General features: G+C 37.1%; 1 protein-coding gene across 23 annotated transcripts in view; it reads left to right on the forward strand.

The window, feature by feature from the left end:
* The window catches only part of LOC139359089 (uncharacterized), a 672,031-nt gene that overhangs the window by 131,190 nt on the left and 515,946 nt on the right, over positions 1 to 24,895 (forward strand). For 4 of the 23 annotated variants that reach the window (XM_071081227.1, XM_071081237.1, XM_071081230.1 and 1 more), the window contains exon 2: positions 7,576 to 7,650. The exons of 16 other annotated variants lie outside the window; for them this stretch is intronic. The gene's annotated coding sequence lies outside the window, so the exon portion shown is untranslated. Of the gene's footprint in view, positions 1 to 5,719; positions 6,523 to 7,575; positions 7,651 to 24,895 lie in introns of all 23 variants that reach the window. 3 more of the 23 variants (XM_071081229.1, XM_071081231.1, XM_071081233.1) reach the window with 1 other exon arrangement.

The following is a 24,895-nucleotide window of genomic DNA, read 5'->3' on the forward strand; positions in this document are numbered from 1 at the left end:
TTTTCATTTTTTTTAGGAGGGGGTGGGTCTCAGTCTGTTGCCCAGGCTGCAGAGCAGTGGCGCCACCATAGCTCACTGCAGCCTTGAACTCCTAGGCTCAAAGGATGCTCCACCTTGGCATCCCACATCCTGAGTAGCTGGGACTACAAGTACAAGCCAGCACATCCAACTGAGCTCTTTGCTAGCAGGGTTTAGCAGGGGCGTTTTTACTCAGTTGCACTTACTATTTATAATTCCAAAGAATCACAAATGAATTTCTATTCTAATAAACAAACACACTGATAGTCAATCCAACTGTGAACTGTCTGTTAAAAGGGCTTGGATTATAATCGAACAACTATAACTCTGTTTCCTTATATATATAATTGTGTTGCTAAAGAGTTTAAAAGTAAGAGACTATAATGGGTATCCTATCTTTAACCAGCTTGGAGTTTTAACTGGAATCCAGTTAAATTCTAGGCAAAACTTACAGTGCCAGCTAAATGGTCTTTTAATTTTTGGCTGCCTTTATTTAAAAGGAGACTTCAGAGTCTTGCAAAAATTTATCTGGCAGCTGCAAATAGATGATCATGTTCACTTTAAATGTAGGGTCCTCTTCCTAGCCCATGTTTTTGAAGAAGCACTTGTAAGAATGATAAAGGTTAGTCTAGATCATAACCAGCTTTTGAATCCTAGTGCCTTCCACTCAGATAAATATCTCTATGGCCTTTTATTTCCATATTCTCATTTATATATTTTATGATAACTAAGAAACCAAACTATAGAAACACTTTGTAAGTTTTCTTCAGGAAAAAAAAATGTAAAAAAATATTTCCAGATGTGGAACAGATGCACACAACATGCATTGAAAATGGTATGAAAACTGTCATTTCAGCCTGCACGATCACATTTTTTCACCTGCTTAGGGAATTGTACATCTCTGGCTTGTTGAACACATTCTTGACTGTAAAATTGAAGAATGTCAGATCAAAAATGCTGCTTTAATCATGTTATTTCATAGCTTATATTTTACATTTGGAAGCAAAGCATTAAACTACATACTAAAGCACAATGAAATGATGTTAAAGAACGGAATTGATTTCAAGAAGACACAAGTTGCAGAAATAACTTTGTAGGTCAATCAAGATTAATTTATATAGCACTCTTCAAAGTCTAAATATACTGAACTTGGACAATCTAAGCCAAACTGAAATAGTTAGTCTCTTAGACCACAGGCCCCGATAATCCTAAGAGTATTTCAATATTTGAAAAAGTACCTACACTAAAGTATTTCAGCTTATATTATTTAATTCTCATTCTGCTTATTAAAAAAATCTTTACTAAAAGATAAAACTTCCTTTTATCTGTAGACTTCTGGCTTCTTTATTATTATTAATATTATATTAAATGCACCAGTTTTGAGAAACCGAAAAAAATATGTTCAATATTTGTGTATGAAGGCACACAATTCTAAATACTTATTTATTTATTTTAGAGAAAGGCACTCTGCCACTCAGGCAGAGTGACATGATTGTAGACTCCATATTAGTCCATTCTCATGCTTCTATGAAGAAATACTTGAGACTGGGTAATTTATAAAGAAAAGAGGTTTGATTGACTCCCAGTTCTGCATAGCTGGGGAGGCCTCGGGAAACTTACAATCATGGCAGAAGGTACCTCTTCACAGGACAGTAAGAGAGAGAATGAGAGCCAGCAGGGAAAATGCCAGACACTTATAAAACCATCAGATCTCATGATAACTCACTCACTATCATGAAAACAGCAGGAAAAATCCCCCAAGATCCAATCACTTCTGACTGGGTACCTCCCGTGACACATGGGGATTATGGGGACTCCAATTCAAGAAGAGATTTGGGTGGTGACACAGCCAAACCATACCAGCCTCAAACTCCGAATCTCAAGCAATTCCTGCCTCAGCTTTGCAAGTAGCTGGGACCGTAGGTATGAACTACCATGCCTAGCTAATTTTTATTTTTTTGCTTTTTGTAGAGACAAGGTCTCTCTATATAACCCAGGCTTGTCTGGAACTCCTGGACTTAAGTGTTTCACCCACCTTGGCCTCCCAAAGTGCTGGGATCACAGGCATGAGCCACTGTGCCTGGCACACTTCTAAATTTTTAGAGCCTAAAAATACCCCAAGAGCAAAAAATAGTTTTTCAGTAAAGCATCTATACCTGACCTTTACCAAGTGCTCACTTTATGTGCCTCACATGTGTTATCTCATTGAATCAGTCATCACCTTCATCCTAAGGAGCAGACATTTTTATCATCCTCATTTTTCAGATGAGGAAATTGAGGCCTGGGGAGGCTGAAGAGTTTGCCCAAGGTCACATAGCTGGTCTAAGGTGGAATAGGAATTTGAACTCAGTAATCTGATTCTATGGTCTATGTTTCTTTCTTTCTTTTTTTTTTTTTTTTTTTTGAGATGGAGTTGCAACCTCCACCTCCCAGGTTCAAGCAATTCTCCCACCTCAGCCTCCTGAGTAGCTGGGACTACAGGCACATGCCACCACACGTGGGGCTAATTTTTGTATTTTTAGTAGAGAAGAGGTTTCACTATGTTGGCCAGGCTGGTCTCGAACCCCTGACCTTGTGATCCGCCCCCAGCCCCTTGGCCTCCCAAAGTGCTGGAATTACAGGCATGAGCCACCATGCCTGGCCTATGCTCTTAACCTTTATGAGTGAGGGACCAAAATAAAGTGGAGCCCACAATCTTCGAAGTTGTGTTACTTCCCTTATGCTAAATATACTCTATCAGATTAAGATTATAAAAAGAAAAAGTGGCATTTTTGCAAGTTCACTATTCTCTGGAGTTCTAGAAAGCAATGGAAGAGAATACAGTTGAGATTATGGTTTAGCTGTTCATGGCAATAGGGGGAAATTAGAGAGAGAGCCCAGTCTCCTCTCCCAGGCCACTGCTTCTACTCTGGCTCCAGAGCCATGCCTGCCCTTCCCACTGGCCAGTTCCAAGTGCAGACTTATAGGTAAAGGCAGTTTCTGGATCTAGACACTGTTGAATCCTAATTCCTGATGGAACATTTATCTGTAGGAGATTATGGAAAAGTGGCAACCTCTCTAAGCCCCATTTTCTTTATTTGTGAAAAAAAGATACCTAATAAAATAACTCCTTGAAGTGCTGATTTGGGATTAAATGAGTGAATACCGGTACATAATGTAATCAGTCTGTCTTGCACTTCTCCAGTGGCTGCTTGCACTGCCCTGTTGCTGACCTGTTGCTGTCTGAAACTCTTATCTCATCATATGCTATGATGAGGTCTTACTTGTTGAAAAATTCACCCTCGTCTTCCCACATCAAAATTCATGTTTTGTCTATGAAGGTTGATCTCAGTTTGAATTTAGAAATAAAGTGGTCAAGCGAGCCTCCTGAAAGTGTTGGCACCTTAAAAGCAAATGTTACCCACATAAATCTAGCTTACAGACTATCAAGCTGTGTGACAATGTGCAGGGGATTTTAGGTAGGTGGAGAAGGAGAGACTGTGGTGAGCTTCCTCAGGGCAAAATGTATCCGAACCTTCAAAGGAGTGGAAGAAAAAAAAAGTAAAATGTATTAGCCATGGCCTGTTCTGTTAGAGGGTTGGCCTCTTCCTGATCTGCCCCCTCCTCATTCAAAGGCCCTTTCAAAAGCCTGAACCCTTCCTGCTCTGAAGCCAGAACAAGAGGGTCTGAAGACTGGCTGGCCTGACTGTTTTAAAAGGTTACTGGGCTCACCTTGGAGGTACATGGGGGCATTTTAGAGCTTGTGAGAATGCACGTGTGACTGAACAATTAAATTCAAATCAAGTGCTGTGCTGGTTGATCTATGTAGATCTAATGAAACAGAAAGAGCCAGTTATTGAATGGAGAAATACTTTCAAAAGTAGATCAGCAGGGATTGCTTTGCTGAGATAAGAGGGGCTAAAAGTAAGAGCCCTTAAGAATAAGATTCACTTAGCTCAAGTCAGAGAATTTACACATGCTGGCATAGCTCGCAGTAGCATGAGTCTTGTTACTAGAATCTCTCTGTTGGTCACAATATGAAATATGTGATCTTTTCTCTTCCTGACTACTCAGCTCCCAAGGACTATTCACAGATACACGTATTTACAGTGGCTTGTGCACTATGTACTGACCGTTGACATTGCTAACACGTAAAGGCTAGGAAGAAAGAAAGAATCCATCAATTTCTACCTACACATCATCCTTTAGAAGGAAGAATTTATAGAGCTGAAGCAGAAACATCCACTGCCTTTGTGTTTGCTTGGACTTTGTCTGTAGAACTTGCTTCTTTGTATTTGCTCTCTGTGGTTCTATAAGAAGTAGCTTAAAGGATAATTTTATTAGTATCCAGTCCAGAGAGAAGTTCTTTTAAAAACTCAGTGATCTTTAGCACTGCTTTGTCTTTCTCATAAATTCAACATAAGCCCATTAACAATACATTTGCCTGGAAAGGAGCAACTCCCCTTAAGGCCAGGGCTGTCAAGGCTGTGACTTCAACCACCAGGCAATGCAGCTGGTTAAGTCCTTGAGGAGCAGAGGGTAGGGAGACTCGGAAACCTAAATCCATTGCAGGAGAAGAAGTGCCCCATACGAGCATGACTGTAATAGAATAGGGAGAGAAAGGAATGCAAATAGCCAAGAGTATGAGATTATGCCCTTTTAAAAATCATTTTACATTTGTAATTTTCTGTTTAGTGAATGATGAGATTGACAACCAGGCCATATGTTCAGCAGAAAAAAATAGGTCAGTATTCAGAAGCAAAAATGAGGAAGAGTCTGGGTAAAAGACAGGGCTAAATGGACTATTTTAGACCCATGTGAGAGACATTGATTGCCTTGAGAAAATAGAAGTGCCAATTTCTGATGAGCGTTGTCTGTTGGGAAAAACTCTGTTGGGAACATGATCTTTGATTTTTGTTTATAGGATGGACTCTTCTTATTTTATGACCTCAGGGGGAGGAGAGTTACTTTACCTGAGGTTTCAGATTTTGCTTCTCTTAATCCTGGTTTGTTCTCTGCCTTCTGTGGTCAGGGATTTTATTGTTTAGGATGAGGCATGTTAGTTTGTAGAATTGTCTGTCTAACATCCCCATCAATATTCCCTGCTTAGTATTCCTGGCCTTCCTCACTGTGTTCTGTGAATTGTTATCTGATTCTGTTTATGCCACCATCATCTGCACCTCATGATTATATTGGTGACCTTGGTTATATCACTCATTCTCTCTGTCTCAGTACCCTCCTTTGATAAAAAAGAATGACAGTTACTTCTGAGCTCTTTAGAGAAAAATGTATGTCCTCAGTTATTTGTGAAATTATCAGTCCTAGGAACTGTGAAACTGAGAAAGTACTTAAACAAAAAATATAGCATTGGAAATTCTACATTTTTGTTATTGTCTATTTTTTTTTTAAAAAAAACTAAATGTAACACAGTCATAAGCTGTTGCTATGTATTTGAACATGTTACTGTGTTCGATTCTGTATACTGTAACTAAGACATGGCTCCTTTTCTTCAGAAAAAGTGAGAATAATGTGCCAGGATATTTGAGACACATAAATGAATGAGTGACATAAAATATAATCATGTATAATTGCTCTAATCCCAGATAAATTAAAATATATTTGAATCAAATATATATTTAAATCCCAGGAATTACCCACTAATTTCAACCAATACTCAAACAAATCAAACCAATACATCTTTTGTCAAATGTTTGTGTTTCAGACTCTTTGCTGACCGCAAGGTTTACAAGAAGAATATGAAGACCCTTTTGTTGCTGAGATTATAGTCTGATGGGGAAGACAGACCTTGTCATAGGGAAAGAACAGTCATTAAATGTCTTACAGCAGAGAATGCTTTGTGTAGCCTTGTATTTTAGAAACATAATTTTGAGTTTCCTGTGAAGAACATTTTGTGGCAGATATCAGAACAAAACTGAAGACTGAAGAACAGTTTGTAGGCTCTGGAAATATCGAGTGCCTACAAAATACAAAATTCTGTTAAGCACTGAAAATTCTAGAACAATATATATGACATGGTTCTTGCCTCCATCAACCTAAATAACTGAGAGAGACTTTCTAAAAGAAAATGATATTTATTTGGGAATAGAGCATTGCAATGGGTATAAATATGCCATAGTAAACTATTTCATATGTGTACATTCAGGCAGGTAAAGGAAGACAAGGGTTTTTGAAGGAAAAAGGAGGAAGATTACATAATTGTTTTGAGATAATTCTCCTTGGTAACCAGGATCAACAACAACAGTCCAAATTTGGACAGGTGATTGTCCTCTCAGAAGTATTGTTTTGTAAGGTTGTGATGACCTTTGTGCAAGGTTGTGGTTTTTGTAGTCTTTTGTGACAATTCTTATTAGTCATTTATGCATGAGAATGTTCCCTTTGTGCCTTCTCAGACTCCAGTTTTTTTTTTTTTTTAAACACAAGTGGCTCCATTTTGATTCTGACATCTTTCACATCTCCAAGTAGTTAGCGTATATGTACAGACAGATGGCATAAAATCACAGGAAGGTAGGTAACAATACTGGCTTTGTATCCTTAGAGGCTTGGAGTGTTTTTATCTTTCTTTGTATTTCATATTTGGAGCAGAGTTGTTGCTCAGTAAGTATTTTAAAGAATGAATGGGCTTAAAGACTATCAAACAAATGGTAAACAATTTTAAAGGGATGAGAATTTCACCTAAACAAATAATTACCACTGAGTGTGATGACTTCAGGGATCAGGTAGAGACAGCAGAGAAGAGGGAGCGATTAACTCCCTTCACATGAGACAGGATATCTTATCTGAAATGGACCTGAAGGTAAAATTGTTTTCCAGATAGGCACAAGGAGATAAGAATATTTTACAGAGAAATCCATGTACAAAAGCATGGTAGTTGAGAAAATATTTGCAATTCTCCAGCTTTCTGTGAATTAGTCTGCCTGCGGTATATGCAGGAAGGGATTAGGGCCAAAGAGAAGAGGGGTTAAATAAACAGAGACCACATGTCGAAGAGCTTCATATACTATGCAAAGTAATTTAAATCATACTTTGTAGTCCCTTAAGAGATTTTGAGCAGGTGAGAGGAATGGTCAGATGTGTTGGTAGTTCACTTCAGCAGCAATATGGAGGATGCATTGGAGTAACTGACGCAAAGTCAGGAAGAGTAATTAAATTGTTATTGGGAAACTTCCATTTAAGGGCAGTTAAGATGATGGTTCTGCTTTCCAAATTCACCCCAAACAACAGAAAACTGAAAACTTAGACTCTAGTATTGACAAAAAACAAAACAAAACAAAAAACTCTGAACTACCATTTATGAGGGGGATGGAAGATTATGGGAAAACACAAAGAAATAATCCTCTTGACCGAATATTGTAGACATTAGAGCTGAGTACTATACTTTCAAGCAGGTGGAACACACTGAAGCAAGGTTATAAGCCATTACAGTATAGAAACATAGCATCTGAGGGCAGAGAAGGGAGAGAGAGTTATTGGGAAATAGTGTAAGTATGCTATTATAGTCATATAGCTCTCAATAAAATAAAGGAATTTGAACTAGGATTGTCATTTTACCTCCTTTAGGGCAGAATGCGTAAGTGGCCAAGAAAATCCAAGAGTTACACTAAAGAAATTCTCCACATTGAAGAAACATGAGTGGTGGGTAAAAATTGTTCTGCTGAGAAATATGGGTGAAAAAAGACCCTCATTTTATCACAGCATTCTGAAAACTTATGTGATGAGAAAAAGGACAACAACTTCCAAAATTAAGGTCTAGTTCAATATATGATAAAAGTCATCTTTTTAAAGTGTACAATTCAGTGGTTTTTAGTATATTTACAGAGCTGTACAATGATTGCTATTATCTAATTTCAGAACATTTTAATCACTTGTAGAAGAAACTGTATACATAGCAGTCACCCTCTATTTCCCCACTCCTCCCACTCCTGGCAACACTAACCACCTTTATGTCTCTATGAATTTGTCTATTCTGGACATCATATAATAAGTGGCTTGTTGTGCCTGGCTTCTTTTACTTGGCATTTTTTTAAGGTTCATCCATGTATGTATCAGAAATCCATGATGTTTTATAGCACAACACTGTATTATATGGATAAATCACTTTGTTTATTCAGTCATTAGTTGATGGACATTTGGATTGTTTCTGTCTTCTGGCTATTATGAAAAATGTTGTAATGAACATTCATGAACAACTTTTTCTGTAGAAATACATTTTACTTGTCTTCGGTGTATACTTGGGAGTAGATATACTGCGTCATATGGTAACTCTGTGTTTGATTTTTGAGGATCTGACATTGTTTTAAAAGTGACTGCACCAATTTACATTCTCACCAGTAATGTATGGGTACTGTAGGTCTTCTTTGGAGAAATGTTTATTTAAACTCTTTGCTCATTGTTCATGTCATTTTATTGTTGAGTTGTAAGAGTTCTTTACATATTCTTGATATTAGTCCCTTATCAGATACATGATTTAAAATCATTTTCTTCCATTCTGTAGGTTGTCTTTTTATTTTTATTTTTAATTAATTAATTATTTTAGAAATTAGGTCTCGCTTTGTTGTCCAGGCTGGTCTTGAACTTCTGGTCTCAGGGAGTCCTCCTGCTTTGACCTCCCAAAGTGTTGAGATTACAGGCATACACCACTGTGCAGCCTGATTTCCTTGATAGTGTTTTTTGAAGCACAGAAGTTTTAAGTCTGAATAAACTCTAATTTATCTATTTTTCTTTGTTCTCATGCTTTTAGTTTCACAGCTATGAAACCCTTACCCAACCCAGCATCACAAAGATTTATGCCTATGTTTTATTCTAAGATTTTTATAGTTTTGGCTCTTATATTAAGAATTTGATTCATTTTAAGTTAATTTTGTGTATGATGAGAGGTAGGAGGTCTAGCTTCAGTTTTTGTGTGTGGAAATCTAGTTGTCCCAGTGGCATTTGTTGAAAAGTCTATTTTTTCCCCATTGAAGTGTCTTGGCACCCTGGTGAAAATCAACTGACCATAAAAGTAGAGTTTTTTTCCCTGGATTTCTATCATATTCTGTTGATCTATATTTGTATCCTTGTTCCAGTATCACATTGTCTTGATTATTGGAACTTGTAGTAAGTTCTGAAATCAGAAAGTGTGAGGCCTCCAACTCTATTTGTTTTCAAGATTGTTTTGGTTATTCTGTGTCTTTTGCACCTCCATATTAATTTTAGGATTAGCTTGTAGATTTCTGCAAAGATGCCAGCTCAGATTTTGATGGAGATTCTGTTGAATCTGTAGATCAATCTGGGGGAGTATTGTCATCTTAAGAGTATTAAGTCTTTATATCCATGAACACGGGATATCTTTATATTTATTTAGATCTTTAATTTCTTTCAAGAGTATGTAATATTTTTAAGAGTTCAAGTTTTGTACTTCTTTTGTTAAATTTATTGCCTCATATTTTGCTCTGTTTGATGCTATTATAAATGTAATTTACTCTTCGATTTTATTTTTGATTGTTCATTGCTAGTACATACAGATACAATTAAATTTTGCATGTTGAATTTTTTATTCTGCAACCATACCTGGTTAGTTTATTACCTCTAGTAGGTTGTGTGTGCATGTGCATGTGTACTTTTCTTAGGATTTTCTACATACAAAATCAGGTCATCTGCAAAAAGAGAGTTTTACTTCTTCATTTCCAGTCTGGATGCTGCTTATTTATATTCCTTGCCTAATTGTCCTACATACAAACTGCAGTGCAATGTTGAATACAAGTGGCAAGAGCAGATACCTTGTTCATTACTGATTTTAGGAGAAAAGCTGTCAGTTTTCATGACATGTGATTCATTAAATATGATGCTTTCAGTGTTTTTTTTTTTGTAGATTTCTTTTATTGCTATTATGTTATTATGAATGTAAATAAACTCTGCATTCTTGGGATAAACTTCAGGTCATAGCCATGATGTATAACTCCTTTTTATGTGTTTCTGAGTTTGGCTTGCTTATATTTTATTGAGAATTTTGAGTCTTTGTTCACAAGGCAAATTGATTTTTGATACTCATTCCTTGTGATATCCGTGTCTGGATTTGGTATCAGAGTCATACTGGCCTCACAGAATGAATTAAGTATTATTCCCTCCTCTTTTATTTTTTTGGGGAAAGAGTTTGTAAAGGGTCGGTGTTAATTCTTCTTTAGATATTTGGTAGATTTCATCAGTGAACCTATGTGGTCTTGGTCTTTTATTTGCAGAAAGATTTTTAATTACTAGTTTAATTTCCTTGCTGGCTATAGATCTATTCAGAATTTCTATTTCTTCATGATTCAGTTTTGATAGGTTATATATGTCTAAGAATTTATATATTTCATCTAGGTTGCCCAATTTGTTGGAGTACAATCGTTTGTAATATTCTGTTATCATAATTTTTATTTATATAAAATGGATTGTAATTTTCTCTTTTTCATTTCTCATTTTAGTTACTTGAGTCTTCTCTCTTCATTGCTTCATTGATCTAGGTTAAGGTTTGTCATTCTTTCCAAAACTAAACTTTTGCTTTCATTGATGTTCACTGTTGTTGTTCTGTTCTTTGTTTCATTTATTTCCATGTTAATCTTTATTATTCCCTTATTTCTTCTTTGTTTGCTCTTTGTTTTCTAGTGTCTTATGATGGAAGCTTAGGTTATTGATTTGAGATCTCTTTTTAAAATATAGATGTTTACAGCTATAATTTTTCCTCAAAGCACTAATTTTTCTCATGCTTTCAATTATTGAATATAGTGTTTTTTTGGTTTTCATCCATATCAAAGCATTTTGTAATTTTTCTTGTAATTTTTCTTTGACCCATTAGTTATTTTGGAATGTGTTGTTTTATTTCCACACCTTTGTGGATTCCCTAAATTTCCTTCTGTTACTGATTTCTAATGTCATTCTGTTGTGGTCAGAGAAGATATTTTATATAATTCCAATACTTTTAAACCCATTAAGACTTGCTTTAGGGTCTAATACATGGTTTTTTCATCTGCAGAATATTCTAGGTGCACTTGAGAATAATGTGTATTTTATTTTTTGATGCAGTGTTCTACATATATCTATTGGGTCTAGCTGATTATAATGTTCAAGTCCTCTGTTTTCTTGTCGTCTTCTGTCTAGTTGTTCTATTCATTATTGAAAGTGAGATATTGAAGTTTTCAACTACTATTGTTGAATTGTCTGTTCCTTCCTTCAATTCTGTCAGTTTTTGCTTCGTATATTTTTGGACTGTGATTGTTAGGTGCATATACATTTAGAATTACATTTTTCTGAAAGGTAAGTCCTTTTATCATTATGAAATGTTTTTCTCTTTCTCTCTCTCTCTCTCTCTCTCTCCCTCCCTCCCTCCCTCTCCCTCTCTCTCTCTTTCTTTCTTTCTTTTGTTCTTTCCTGTTTTCAGGGTCTCACTCTGTCATCCAGGCTGGAGTGCAGAGGCGTGATCTTGGTTCCTGGCAGCTTTGACCTCCTGGGCTCAAGTGATCCTCTCATTTCATCTTCCTAGTAGCTGGGAGCACAGGTGCATACAACCATGTCTGGCTAATTGTTTTATTTTGAGTAGAGATGGGATAACATTTTTAATATTACAGTCATTCCAGCATTCTGAGGATTGTTATTTGCACAAGATAGTTTTCTCTTCATCTTACTTTCTATTTGTATCTTTGAATGTAAACTGTGTCTTTTGTAGACAGTACAGAGATGGATCATATTTTTAAATTCTTAATCATTTTTTACTATATTTTGTTGAGTTTCTTTTTTAATGGTTGCCCTGGGGATAATATTGGCACCTTATTAATACCTTATAACAACCCTGTTCTGATTATTCCCAACTTTATGTTAACAGTATATAAAACTTGTCGTTCTACTTAGCTCTGTTTTGTCCTCCGTCTTTTGTATTATTATTGTCATACAAATTACATTTTTATACTTTCTGTGGTCATCAATACAAATTTATAGTTGTTGTTTTCAGGTTATTTTTAAATCAGGTAGGAGTATAAAAGCCTTACAGACAATTATTTTTGTCATTCAAATTTACCTATCTAGTTACCTTTACCAGTGCTATTTATTTATTCATATGGATTCAAGTAATTGCCTAGTGTCCTTTCACTTCTATTTGAAGAAATCTCTTTAGTATTTCTTGTAGGAGAGGTCTGCTTGTGATGATTTTTTTTGGTTTTGTTTATCTGAAAATATATGTTAATTTCTCTTTCATTTTTGAAGGATTGTTTTACTGGCTACAGTATGTTGGTCAATAATATTTTTATTTTATCACTTTAAATATGTCATCTCACTGCCATCTGGCCTCCATGACCAGAAGAGAAATCAGGTGCTAATTGTATTGAGGATAAATTGTATGTGGTAAATTGCTGCTCTGTTACTACTTTCAAGATTCTCTTTTGTCTTTAGATTTGATAGTTTGATTATAGTGTTTTTAGGAGTTGATCTCTTTAAGTTTATTCTACTTGGAGTTTGTTGAGTTTCTTGAATGTGTACATTAATGCCCTTCATCAAATTCAGAACATTTTTGACAATTATTTTCTCAAATATTCTTTCTGCCTCCTTCTTATTCTCCTGGGACTTCTGTGATGCATATTTGATATGCTTAATGGTATTTCAAAGGTCTCTGAGGATCTGTTAACTTTTTTCATTTTTATTTCTTTCTGTTCTGAAACTGGACAACCTTAATTCAAGTCAGTCAATTTATCCTTTTATTGACACATATCTGCTGTTGAGTTCTCTCTAGCAAATTTATTATACCTTTTACTCCATAATTTCTATTGGTTCTTTAAAAGATAATATCCGTGTGTTTGTTTGTATCTTGTATTTCACTGGGTAGTGTTCTCATACTTTCCTTTAATATTTTTAGATGTGATTTTTGAGAACATATTTGAAATAACTGATTTAAAGTCTTTGTCTCATAAGCCAGTCATCAGCAAATTCTTAAGTGGCAACTTCTATTGATACTTTTTTTTCTCTGTATAGGCCATACTTTCTTGATTATTTACATGTCTCAATTTTTTCGTTGTTGAACACTGAACATTTAAAATAATATAATTTTGGGTTGGAAACAGTGGCTTATGCCTGGAATCCCAGCACTTAGGGAGGCCAAGATGGGAGGATCACTTGAGGCTAGGAGTTTGAGACCAGCCTGGGCAACATAGTGAGACCTCTATTTGTCCAAAAAGTAAAAAAAATTAGCTAGGCACAGTGGTACATACCTGTATTCCCAGGAACTCATAAGGCTGAGGAAGGAGGATTGCTTGAGCCCAGGGGGTCCTGGCTGCAGTGAGCTGTGTTGATACAACTGCACTTCAGCCTGGGTGACAGAGTAAGACCTTGTCTCAATAAATAAATACATACATACAATCGTAATGTAAATTGACAACTTTGTAACTGAGATTTTTCATCTCTCCTGAGGTTCACTGTTGCTCTATATTGTTGTGTTGCTGTTTCTTTATTTAGTGCCCCTTTAAGCTAACTCTGTAGTCAGCTAATGACTGAATAGAGATTTCCTTAAATGCTTTGAATGGATATGACATCCATTCTTTGCAAGAGCTTCTGTGTATGTTTCAGGACATGCCTTCAATGCCTTCAGTCAGGAAGCGTACATCTCTATATTTGTCTTCATTCTTCCTGCCTTTACAGTGCCTAAACATCAGCTTAGGACCTTCTCAGTTTTTTTCTATATGTATTCACAAGCTTGAGTATGTGTTCAGCCCTATACATTTCCATGGACTTCTCAATTTCCTGTAATATAGTGGAGTTTTCTAAAGATATGCAAAGCTTATACATACATCGCATACCCCAGCTTTTTCTTTTAGAAATTTTTGGCTAGGCTCTTATTTACTGGTGTTACTGTTTTAGGCAGTTTCAAGGTTAAACAATTGCTGCTGACTGCATTGGGCAAAGGTTCCATGGAAAAGGCTACTGGCACTGACCAAGGTCTGAATCAGATCAAATAACAACAAACCCTGAGAATGGGTTTTCCAGGGACTTTCCAGACATGGAAAAAAGTAACAGTTCTCTGAATGTGGTTTTCTTAGTTTTGTTCTGCTATAACAGAATACCACAGATTGGGTAATTTAGAATGAACAAAATTTTAGTGACTTACAGTTCTGGAGGCTGGAAACTTCAAGATCAAAGGACCAGCATCTAGCAAGGACCTTCTTGCTGTGTATCCCATGACAAAAGGTCAAAAAAGAGAGAGAGGCAAAAAGGGCTGAAGTTGTCCTTTTATAAAAAAATCCACTCCCACAATCATGTCATTAATCCATTTATGAAGGTAGAGCCCTCATGTTCTAGTTACTTCTTAAAGGTCCTACCTCTGAAAACTGTTGCATTGGAAGTAAAGTTTTCAATGCATGCTTTTTGGAGTATATATTCAAACAATAGTATTCTGCCCCTGGCCCCCCAGATTTACTGGAGAAAGATCACTGAGACTCTCAGAGGAAAGTCTTAGAAAAAAATGAAAACTTATGAAAAATATAGAGTTTTATGATGAAGACTTTTTTTTTTTTTTTTTTTTTTTTTTAAGCCAGAATTTTGTTCCATTGCCCGGGCCAGGGTGCAATGGCAAAATCTTGGCTCACTACAACCTCTGCCTTGCAGGTTCAAGCAGTTCTTCTGCGTCAGCTTTCCAAGTAGCTGGCTACAAAAAATTTCTACCAAAATTTTTTTATTTTTGGTAGAGATGGAGTTTCACCATGTTGGCCAGAATTACCTCAAGCTCCTGACCTCAGGTGATCTGCCTTCCTCGGCCTCCCAAAGTGCTGGGATGACAGGCATGGGCCACTGTGCCTAGCCTGAAAATTTTCATGAGGAGGCTTTTTACACAGATGGTAAAAGTATGAGGGGATATAGCCTAAGATACAGAGAAATCAAGCAAATGAATATATTAGGGATATGTTTTACACCTAGAAAAAAAGGATGTTAAAGAAAGGGAATCTAGTTGTAGTTTGTTACTTGGCTCAGTCTTAAGTAATAGCTTGCATACTCATAGCAATACAAACATGGAAATGAAAATAACCAAAATTTGTGATATAACAGTGTAATAAGATGAGATATAGAGAAGGGTGTAAATTCCCGTAATAGCAATTTAACAGATATTGCCTGAAATTGATGTAGTGATAGCAGAATACACCTGTTACTGAGAAGTTTTGAAGTCAATTCCACAAGTAAAATTTGAACATAGTTGCTCCTGAAGAAGATGAAGGTTATAGGAGATTGTGTGTGTGTGCGCGCATGTGTGTGTATAAAATGTCTCATAATGATATTTACTTTTATCTAGTAAATACTGACCACATTCAGCCCAGTTTTGGTGATGTGTTTAGTATGAAGCTTTATGGTAAGGGGTTGGAAACTGAATGAGAGTAAGAAGTGTAGTCTGTTTTTCAAAAAAAAATAGTAAGCTAGTTTTTCAAAAAAGTTGACTGGAAGAGTGGGGTAATAAAGCAGAAGGGTGAGGCAAATGTTCATTAATGATTGGGTGACTTTATTGGCCCAATATTTGTTTTCAGAAAAGTTTTTGAATGTGTGTAGACTGAGGGAAAAATACATGGTAAGAAAATTTTAGAGAATAAGGCCGGAGAGGTTTGAAAAGATGCTTCTTTGAGATTCTCATCCCTTCAGCTAAAGGGATGAGAATGAATGTAAATAGATTTCTATGAAGACAGATAAGGAACTGAGGACTTTTTTTTTCCTGGTAAACCTCTAGAATAAAAATAAAACAAGGTTATTCACTGTGAAGTGAACTGATTGGTTTTTGAAGGGAATGATGAGGATTTGAAATAGCTGCTTGGGGGATTGGCAATTGGCATGGACATGTATAAAATGCAAGTGGTGCTGAAAAACCAAATGATGTTTGAGCCAATATGAATTCATTATCACTCAATATACACAAGATTATGCCCACTATCCCTGAATTCACTATCAGGTATTTAGGAGAGAACAGTAGTGCTCAGTAGTTTGGGTGTGAGAGTGGAGAACAGCGATTGCTAGTTAGGATCAGGGGTGAGGAAGTTAGAGTTAATTTGGATAAAAGGACCCTGTTAGGAGAGTTAGAAAAAGAGTGGCCCAAGTGGGTATGCTTGGGTAGGGAAAGAGGCAAAGTCAGGAAAATGGTGCGTTCAAGAGACTAATAGTATCCATAAGGTTGAAGAAAAGTTTTAGTGAGATAAAATGGATTTTGAGAACTTACACAAAAAAAGAAGTTGAGATGTAAATTTTCAGTTAACCAAATAACTTGCTTTGTGTAGTCTCTTGAGGTTTAAGTGAAAAGCAATTTAATTTTTATTTATGTAATTATATTATCTGTAAAGACAAGCTATTTGCATATTTAGATGGGGAATGATGTATTGATGTTGAATAGTAGGACAAATGGCCTCTACTCCTTCAAATTTGAGGAAGAATTTCTTAAGGAAATGTGGTTTCAGAAGATTTTTAAAGGATGGTAAAAAAAAGAGTTTTTGAGAAGGTAGGGTGAAGAGGGCAGTCCAATTACTGCATAGGAGAAATGGACTGAGAATTGGATAAAGAGAACCATGAGTTTTAATTCTTAACATTCAGAAGTGTCTTTCCTAGGAAAACGAGATCCAATTGGGCCTATGTTCTTAATCTCCCCTTGGGTTAAATCTCTTTCTTGTTATCTCTGTGAATAACGTATGTGTGGTTGGATGTTAAAGCTCATGAATTCTCCTGAATGACATATTCACATAGATAATCAGCTTCCTTTCACTCTGCCCCTTCCAGCTCTGCTTCCTCAGCCACAGCTGCTGATTTAACTGCCTCTGTTTCCAAAGCAGGAGCTGGAGAGTGAGGTGGGCCTGAGAAAGTGTACCCCAAAGAGGAAAATGTAAAGAGTGGAAGAGGAAAATTTAAAATAACAAAGTAACTAAAAATGAGAACGAGAGATTTGAATAAAAATATTATTTATGAAAACAATAGAGTTTGTGAAAGGAAGGAAAATGGTATCGGGGGAGGAGGAAAGGTGAGGAAGAACATGAACAAAAGGATGACAATGTCAGAAACTGTCTTAGTCGCTTTGAAATTGCTGTTTTGCTGGTTTGTATGAAAACCAATACATGTGGGGCCTTTATTCAACTATTTGTTCTTACCTCTTTTTCCATTATGAACGTGTTTGGGAATAGATGTCACATGGAAGGCACACTCTCATGGACATACCCAGGTTTGTGTGTCATTTATAGCACACTAATTTTAATTTTATTCCTTTCTCTTTCAGCTAAGAATGTATACATTGTAAGCAAATAGGTAAAAGTGATCTTGTTCCAGAAATAACCACTTTATTTATTTATTTATTTATTTATTTTCTTTTTCTTTTTTTTTTTTTGAGATGGAGTCTCGCTCTGTCATCCAGGCTGGAGTGCAGTGGCGCAATCTCAGCTCATTGCAACCTCCACCCTCCTAGGTTCAAGCCATTCTCCTGCCTCAGCCTCCCGAGTAGCTGGGATTAAGGCGTGCACCACCATGCACAGCTAATTTTTGTATTTTAGTACAGATGGGGTTTCACCATGTTGGCCAGGCTGGTCTTGACCTCAATTGATCCACCTGCGTCAGCCTCCCAAAGTGCTGGGATTACAGACATGAGCCACCGTGCCTGGCCACTTTATTTTTAAAATATAAAATCTTTCATAACTTAATTGTTATCATAGATCACTTTTCAGAACTCTCACAACCAGCTAAAACACCTAGATCAAAGACAACCATGATAAGTTACTTCTGAAATTTTGTATGCCAGTTTGCTGTGTAATACAGAGTAGTTTCTATATATATACATAAGTAGCTGGGGGGAGTAGGAGTTGCAATCAATTTGGCGAATAATTCTTGAGCATCTCTAATGTTCTAGGCACTTTGATCTTGATCACTCATCATAAACTCTCTGAGAGCAGTATCCTTGTTGATTCCATCACCTTTTCCTTCTCCAACTTTTCCTCCTCCTTCTGACAGCCATTTCTGTCTAATATATCCTATGTGTTCTACAAATAAGTGCATAAATTATGGGTGCTTTGGTGCTAAAGAAAACAAATGATATAGAATCTTTCTTCAAGTACCATTCTAAATGAAGAAGAAGAAGACATATACAATTAAAATGGTGATGGTTGTAATTTCTTCATATGTGAGTGTTATTTATTTTCTCCCTGCACTATACTAGTGTTATTCAATTCCCGTGTCATCCAAAAAGAGGTATCTTTTCCAGGGAAGTTCTAAATTTTGGAAGATGCAGAATCAGGAGTGTCTGAAGTCTGGAGCAAAAACCAGATAAATAGGAGGCTAATTCAATCTAAAAAAAGTAAAGCAAGAAATGCCATGGGTACTGGGTAAATGAAAGAATGTAGGAAGCTTTAGCATGTGAATTATTTTAGAGCAGCCTGAAGATATGAGAAAGAATTAGGAAAAGACAGAAGAACTTTTTGAGAAGTGTTCTTGTGGGTTATATACTGCAAAGCACTTACAAAGTCAAGATGTGAATACAAATTAAAATTATATTTTAAATATTTGGATTGCTGGTCTGTCCTTTGAACATACTTTGTGTGTGGAGTGAGTCATGTGGCGCCCCAGCTTTTAGACAGGCTACATTATTATTTTAAAGAGATAAAGCAATTAGTTTCAACGGAGGTGGTAAGGTATTTTGGGGACCAGAGTAAAATTCTAATGAGACATTGAGAAAAGCTTTAAAAAGAAGGTAATATTTTAATGGGTCTTTGAAAGCTGTGTAAAGTCCTTCTTGCGTGAGGGAACGAGACATTCCATGATGAAGATACTGTCTGAGGAAATACCAAGTTGTTGTAGGAAAGCATAAAATCTGTGTATTGGAACATAAGTTTTATGACTCCATGTGGTAGGAAATGAAGATGAAAAGATTTTTTATAACTACTGCTATTTATTGAATGCTTAGTAAATGCCAGGCATTGTATAATTATCTTAATTGTTGCAACAAAGTTTAACTGCATTCATCATTATAGCCAAGGATGAATAATAAAAGAAGACTGGGAAAAGAATCCTAGTCAAAATTGTTACTTAAAAGATAGGCAGAGAAATAGAAGACTAAAATATGAATGATCATGGGTAGTAGAGACTCAACAGAAATCAGGGTTCCAAAGCAGAGAAATATTTCTAAAAGGTAGGTGTAGGCAACAGTGCCAAACTTCAGTAGTTTGAGGCTGAGAAGAGACAGTAAGAGCTAACCTTTAGGAGGCCATTGTTGATATTTTGGGAGAGCATCTTCAGTCAAATATTGGAAATAGAAATGACAGTACAGGAGGCTTCAGTGAATATGTGATGAGGAGGTAGAACCAATAAAGAACCAGCTGCTCTTGAGGATTAATAGCCCTTTAAAGAAGGAAATGGGAGAGTGACTCAAGTTGTCAACAACAGCTGAGAATCTAACAAATGAAGAGGGAGGAAAAATAAAGACAGAAGAATTGATCTATGAGAGATAAAAGATCATGGATGCAGACAAGTCTGTGGGAGCGGATGGGCTCTAAAGCCAGGTGAAAGAGTTGGGCTTGGTAGGGAGGGAAACTGCACCAAGGCAGAGCTGGAGGGAGGTCTTAAATGATGATGTGATTCTAAATTGATTTCTTGTTTTTACTGTTTTGCACCGCATCTCCCTATATTTCTGTAGGGGTAAGCAGCCAAATCAAATAACTAGATTATTGTAATAATTCCATTGCAGCCCTGTAGGATCCTGAGTTTGCTCCCAGTCTTTGGCCAGAATCAGTAGTTCCAGCCAGGACTTCTTTATAAAGTAGCTGTGGCTTCCCTGACTATAGGAAGTTGCTAGAGTAATGTAGAAATACGACTTGTGCATCAGGTCAGCTATGTTTATGTGTAGGAGCCCAGCATGGACAAAACAGGACACAGTATGAAACACCGGCCATGCAGGGCCTTAGGTGTGCCTTAGCCCCCACCCCTGACCCACTCTCTGAGCAAACTTTCTGCAGTGGATCCCTTAATTAGAACACCAATCACATCAAATAAGAATTTTAATCATTCAGCCATCCCATAATATTCCCGGTGTGTGCAGTTGCTCAGAAGCACAGAAATCTGTCCAAGTGCATTCACCCTGTAGTCAGCACTCGCTACATACAATTAATGTTGGACTACATTTTTGGCATGCTACAGTTAACTTTTTTTGTAGGGGACAGTTTTTCCTTACTTAATTGAAATCTACTATTCAGGCAAGGAAAAGAATTCACTAATTTTCAAAACATAAGAACAGATGCTCTGTTAGGGCTGGCTTCATGAATTGGAAACGAAACATAAATTACATGGTGTTATTTGAGTGCCTCGCCAAGCAGTAAACTGTCTTCTCTGACTTATCTGCTGTCTAGTACCTCAAACACTGGAATTAGAAAAAACAAAAAATGAGGTAGGTGGTAGTGGTGAGGGAGTCCTAATAGGTTAACCCTATAGAGAAATTCCTTTAAATATGGCATTTCTCAAGATATTCCACTTTATTTAATCAGACTCTCAAAAGCTCCAAGGAAAGGAAGACCCACCCCCCATTTCACAGATGAATAAACTGAGGTTTAGAGGTTTAGTGACAACCCTGTTTGAGGAAGTGGCTAAGACAGAAGGACAAGCCAGGTCTTTGCAGTTCTCAAAGCTTTCTTATTCAACCCCTCACTTAATGGAGAAATGAATTTGCCTAAGAGGCGGGACAAAATGGTCCTGGGAGCATAGGCTTTATACAGGTTTGAAGCCTGGCATCTCTGCTTCACATTAAGAGTTACCATTTCTTGAGCACTTAAAATGTGTGAGGCACCATGCTGTTTGCTTGACAACTGCTCTCACTTATCTATCATGCACAGAGCTGCAGTGTTGGCAGTATTATCCACTTTTTAATAAACACAAAACTGTTACTCAAAATGATTAATTCACTGGAGGTGGGCCAGCTAATGGGTGATGGAGTCAGGATTTGAACCCTAGTCTGCCTGGTTTACTCCATTCTGCTTTGCTGGAGTTTGTAGCTAACATGCCATGTGACTGTAAGAAATTCACTTTAGCTTCAGCCTCTTTATCTTTTGAATAGATATTTTAGCACATACCTTGTAGTATGTTTTGACAATTAAATCAGGGTACAAAGGAAGCATCTACTATAATATCTTTAGCTGCTTCAACAGCAGTCATGGGCCTATTTGTCACTCTAAGTTGCTCGGTTAGTTACTGTTGGAGTTGGAGCTACACACTAGGTTCTCCGATTTCCGATTTTCCTTATGTTGCTGTGCAGGGCTGAGAGAAGAGTCTTGTGAGGCAGACAAAGAAACACAAGGAGGAGGAAGAGCAAACAGGACAGAATAAAAGGGAGAGTTGGCAGTGACAGTCACAAATGTAATGATGGGCACATGGCTAATCAAGAAGGGACCCTTGGGGCGGATTCAGTCATGTGTGCAGGGGAATGGCTGTGAAGCAGAAATAGCCCCAGTGGGAAGGCAGGCATTGATGGATGTGAAAGCAAGCAGAGCCATCCTTTGGCTTAATTTCCCATTTATTTGACTTGAGGTAAACTAGAAGAAAAGATCCATTTAAAATGGATTTCAAATTATGAAATTAAAGAAGCTGCAAATTGCAGGTATAGAAATTACAGATGATCTGACCGCATCCAACTAGAGAAAGGATCAAATAAATAAGACTAAAAGATAATTGGAGTTTAAAACGGATATAGTGATTGTAAGAAAGGACCAGGCTGTTTTGAATGAGTTCACTCATCCATTTCCTGTTCATTAAGTACTACTCAGCCCCAGCCAAACGGGAGGCACCGTGATAGCAGTGAGCCATACAGAACTGAATAAAGAATGGCCCTTTCCTCAAAGAGTTCAGTTTCTGGGAGCAAAACATATGGACACAAGTAGTTATGATACAGCATGAAAAGTCCTATTAAAGAGCCTTGTACAGAGCATTGTTGGAGAACAGAATAGGAACATTTAATGTAGCCTTGAAGAGCAGTTTAGGAAGCACTTCACTCGTGAGTTAAAATGATCATTTTCTTGAAGAATCAGTAGCAGTTATTCTAATGGAAAAGAGGGAGAAGGCCCTTCCAGAAAGAAGAAATACATACAAAGACACAGAAACATCCTGTGCTCAAGGATACGCAGGATGTTATGGCTGCAGTGTTGGCTCCATTGGAAGTGGTAGAAGGTGACACTGAGAGCAAATGTTAGGAGTTTGGAATTCTACCTGTGCATGATGGGACAGAACAGCAGAAGCAGGTGACTTAGATCTCTGCATTTGTCTAGGTGAGAGGGGAAGGCCTGAAAGAAGGAAGAGCAATGAAGAGAAAGGCTGGAGAATAATATCTTTAGCCTCTTCAACACTGTTTTTTTTTTCTTTAAGGTCCCATATAACTTGCTATTTAAATTGCCTAAATAAAAGTTCCTATGTACTGTAACTTGTTATTTCCAAGTACATACCCAAATAAAAGAATTCTTTTTTAGATCACTGGGCAGCAGCTTCCTTCATTCGTCCACTTCTTTGTCCAGTCTTCCTCTGCTGTCCTCTCCCTGGACCACAGTCCTCCTCTCAGCTCCTGCAACAACTCTAGGCCCTCACCTCTTCCCCAGCCCAGTCCCTGACTCCAAAATAGGGGGAAGGATAAGCATGGAGGTGGTGGGAGAGATTCTCTGAAATGGGTGGATATTTCTGTTGGGAAAAATGTAGACTAAACCAAGGCCAGGCCCCATGGGTTGGTGGAACATTGAATCGTAGTTTTGGTAATATGGCTCCACTTTGCAGAGCAGAGTTACAGTTGGGAGGCAGCAGTCCTGACAAATCTATGCAGGAAGTCAACTCAGGTGAAAGGTTCTGAAGCTCATTCCGGTCTACATTAAGAGGCAACAACGCCAACAGCTCCTGATTTAGAGGGTGCTGAGTAGAGGGAAGCATGAGAGCCAGGAGCAACTAATTACATATACATATACGTGTATATATATATGCATAGATATAAAATGATAATGAATGTTTAACATTTAAATTTTAGTAATTTCCTTTTTTGTATTGTAACATTTAGAAATATTTTACTTGCAATAAAATGCACTATTTTGTTTAGTTGCTTGTCCAGAACTCATAATATTAAATAAATCACCTTAAAAGATAAAACACCATCGAGACCATCCTGGCTAACATGGTGAAACCCCATCTCTACTAAAAAATACAAAAAAACTAGCCGGGTGAGGTGGCGGGCGCCTGTACTCCCAGCTACTCGGGAGGCTGAGGCAGGAGAATGGCGTAAACCCGGGAGGCGGAGCTTGCAGTGAGCTGAGATCCGGCCACTGCACTCCAGCCTGGGCGACAGAGTGAGACTCCGTCTCAAAAAAAAAAAAAAAAGATAAAACACCAGTGTTTCTATAGGTATCAATATTAGAGATAGAAATACCATGGCAGTTACTTTGCTCTGGTGTTACAATCACTAAATGAAACAGCTTTCCTATTTGAGGAATTGCCGTATGTTATAGAGAATGATAGATATTCCAGAAAAATAAGGTAGACCCAACTTCCAAAAAACGGGTAAAACATTTTAAAAGCTATAGATTGATGATTCCTAGCCTTATTTTAGAATGAGAAAAATACAGGAAAATCTAAACAAAATTAATTTCATTTCCTTTTTGGAGATGCTTTGAAATTCTACAGACCAAGAGAATGCTGTGGATTTAGAGTTTTTCATTTCAGCAGAATGGCATTTGAAATTTCTTCATACGACTGACAAAGGAATGATAGTTCCATCAGGTGGCATTTAGACCTGACTGACCCATCTGTCACTTAGAGCAACAGACAGCAAACTTTTGCTGTACATTTCCAGAAAGCAGATAGTGTTGGTTTTATGGCCCATGGTCACTGATGCAACTATTCAACTCTACCACTGTAGCAGAAAAGCAGCCACAGATAGACATAAATGAATGAGCATGCCTGGGTTTCCAATAAAACCTGCTTTACAAAAACAAATGGCAGGTCACATTTTGCCTGCAGCTTGCAGTCTACCAATTCCTCCATGGCTTAGGGTGTTAAATAACTGGTTGAGATCAACCTGGACTGATGTTTTCAGTGACATGCTGTAGGGTCCCAACTGTGACTGTTTTGTTCCAAATACTATCTACAATGTTGATGAGATGGAAGGCATGTTTATCATATTTGTGAGCAATAAGCACTGATGAGAAATAGTTAAAGTTTTAGAAGACAAGGTTCAGAATGGTTTTGAGGGACAAGTAGTGAACAAAAATAAGAAAGGTGAAACTTAGTAGGGCTAAATGTCAAGTTGTACACTCAAATTTAAAAAGAGCCCTAGATGTATGGGGGGCTTTGCCTGACAATAATTCATGTGAAAAAATTCTGTGTGTCACTGACCAAACTGTTTACAGTCAGCCAGTGATGTGAGGTGGTTACCAAGAATGCTGAGGATACCTTTGGCCGTATTAACAGAGCACAATATCCAAGGCAAGGGCAGTTGTGATCACATTGGGTTTGGCATGGACCAGAGTCCCCTGGTGGGCTGTATTCAGTGTTAGGTATCATGCCTTATTAAGTATTTTGCCATGTAAGACAAATACCCATTGGTTTGAGACAGACATAAAAATCCAAGATGTTTATTCCTAGAACTGGCGTACATACTTTATAAATATGTGTTTAGTGGAGAAGATATTTAATTTTTTTGAATTGTTGAAAGCTGTCATTTGGGGAGTTTGTAAAAAATTTCTACCTTTTTTAGAAGAGATGGGGATGGGGTATATAATTCCTTTGTTCTAGGAGGAAATATTTTGAAAACCATTTTTAGTCACATATGACCTAATTTTAGTTTGGGAAGCTCTAAATTGGTGAATTAATTCAAATGAAGATATTTTAGACTGAGATCTTAAGGGTATCGTTTAGGAATGTGCAC

This window comes from Macaca nemestrina, chromosome 16, assembly GCF_043159975.1.
Source record: "Macaca nemestrina isolate mMacNem1 chromosome 16, mMacNem.hap1, whole genome shotgun sequence".
In the NCBI taxonomy this organism is placed as follows: domain Eukaryota; kingdom Metazoa; phylum Chordata; class Mammalia; order Primates; family Cercopithecidae; genus Macaca; species Macaca nemestrina.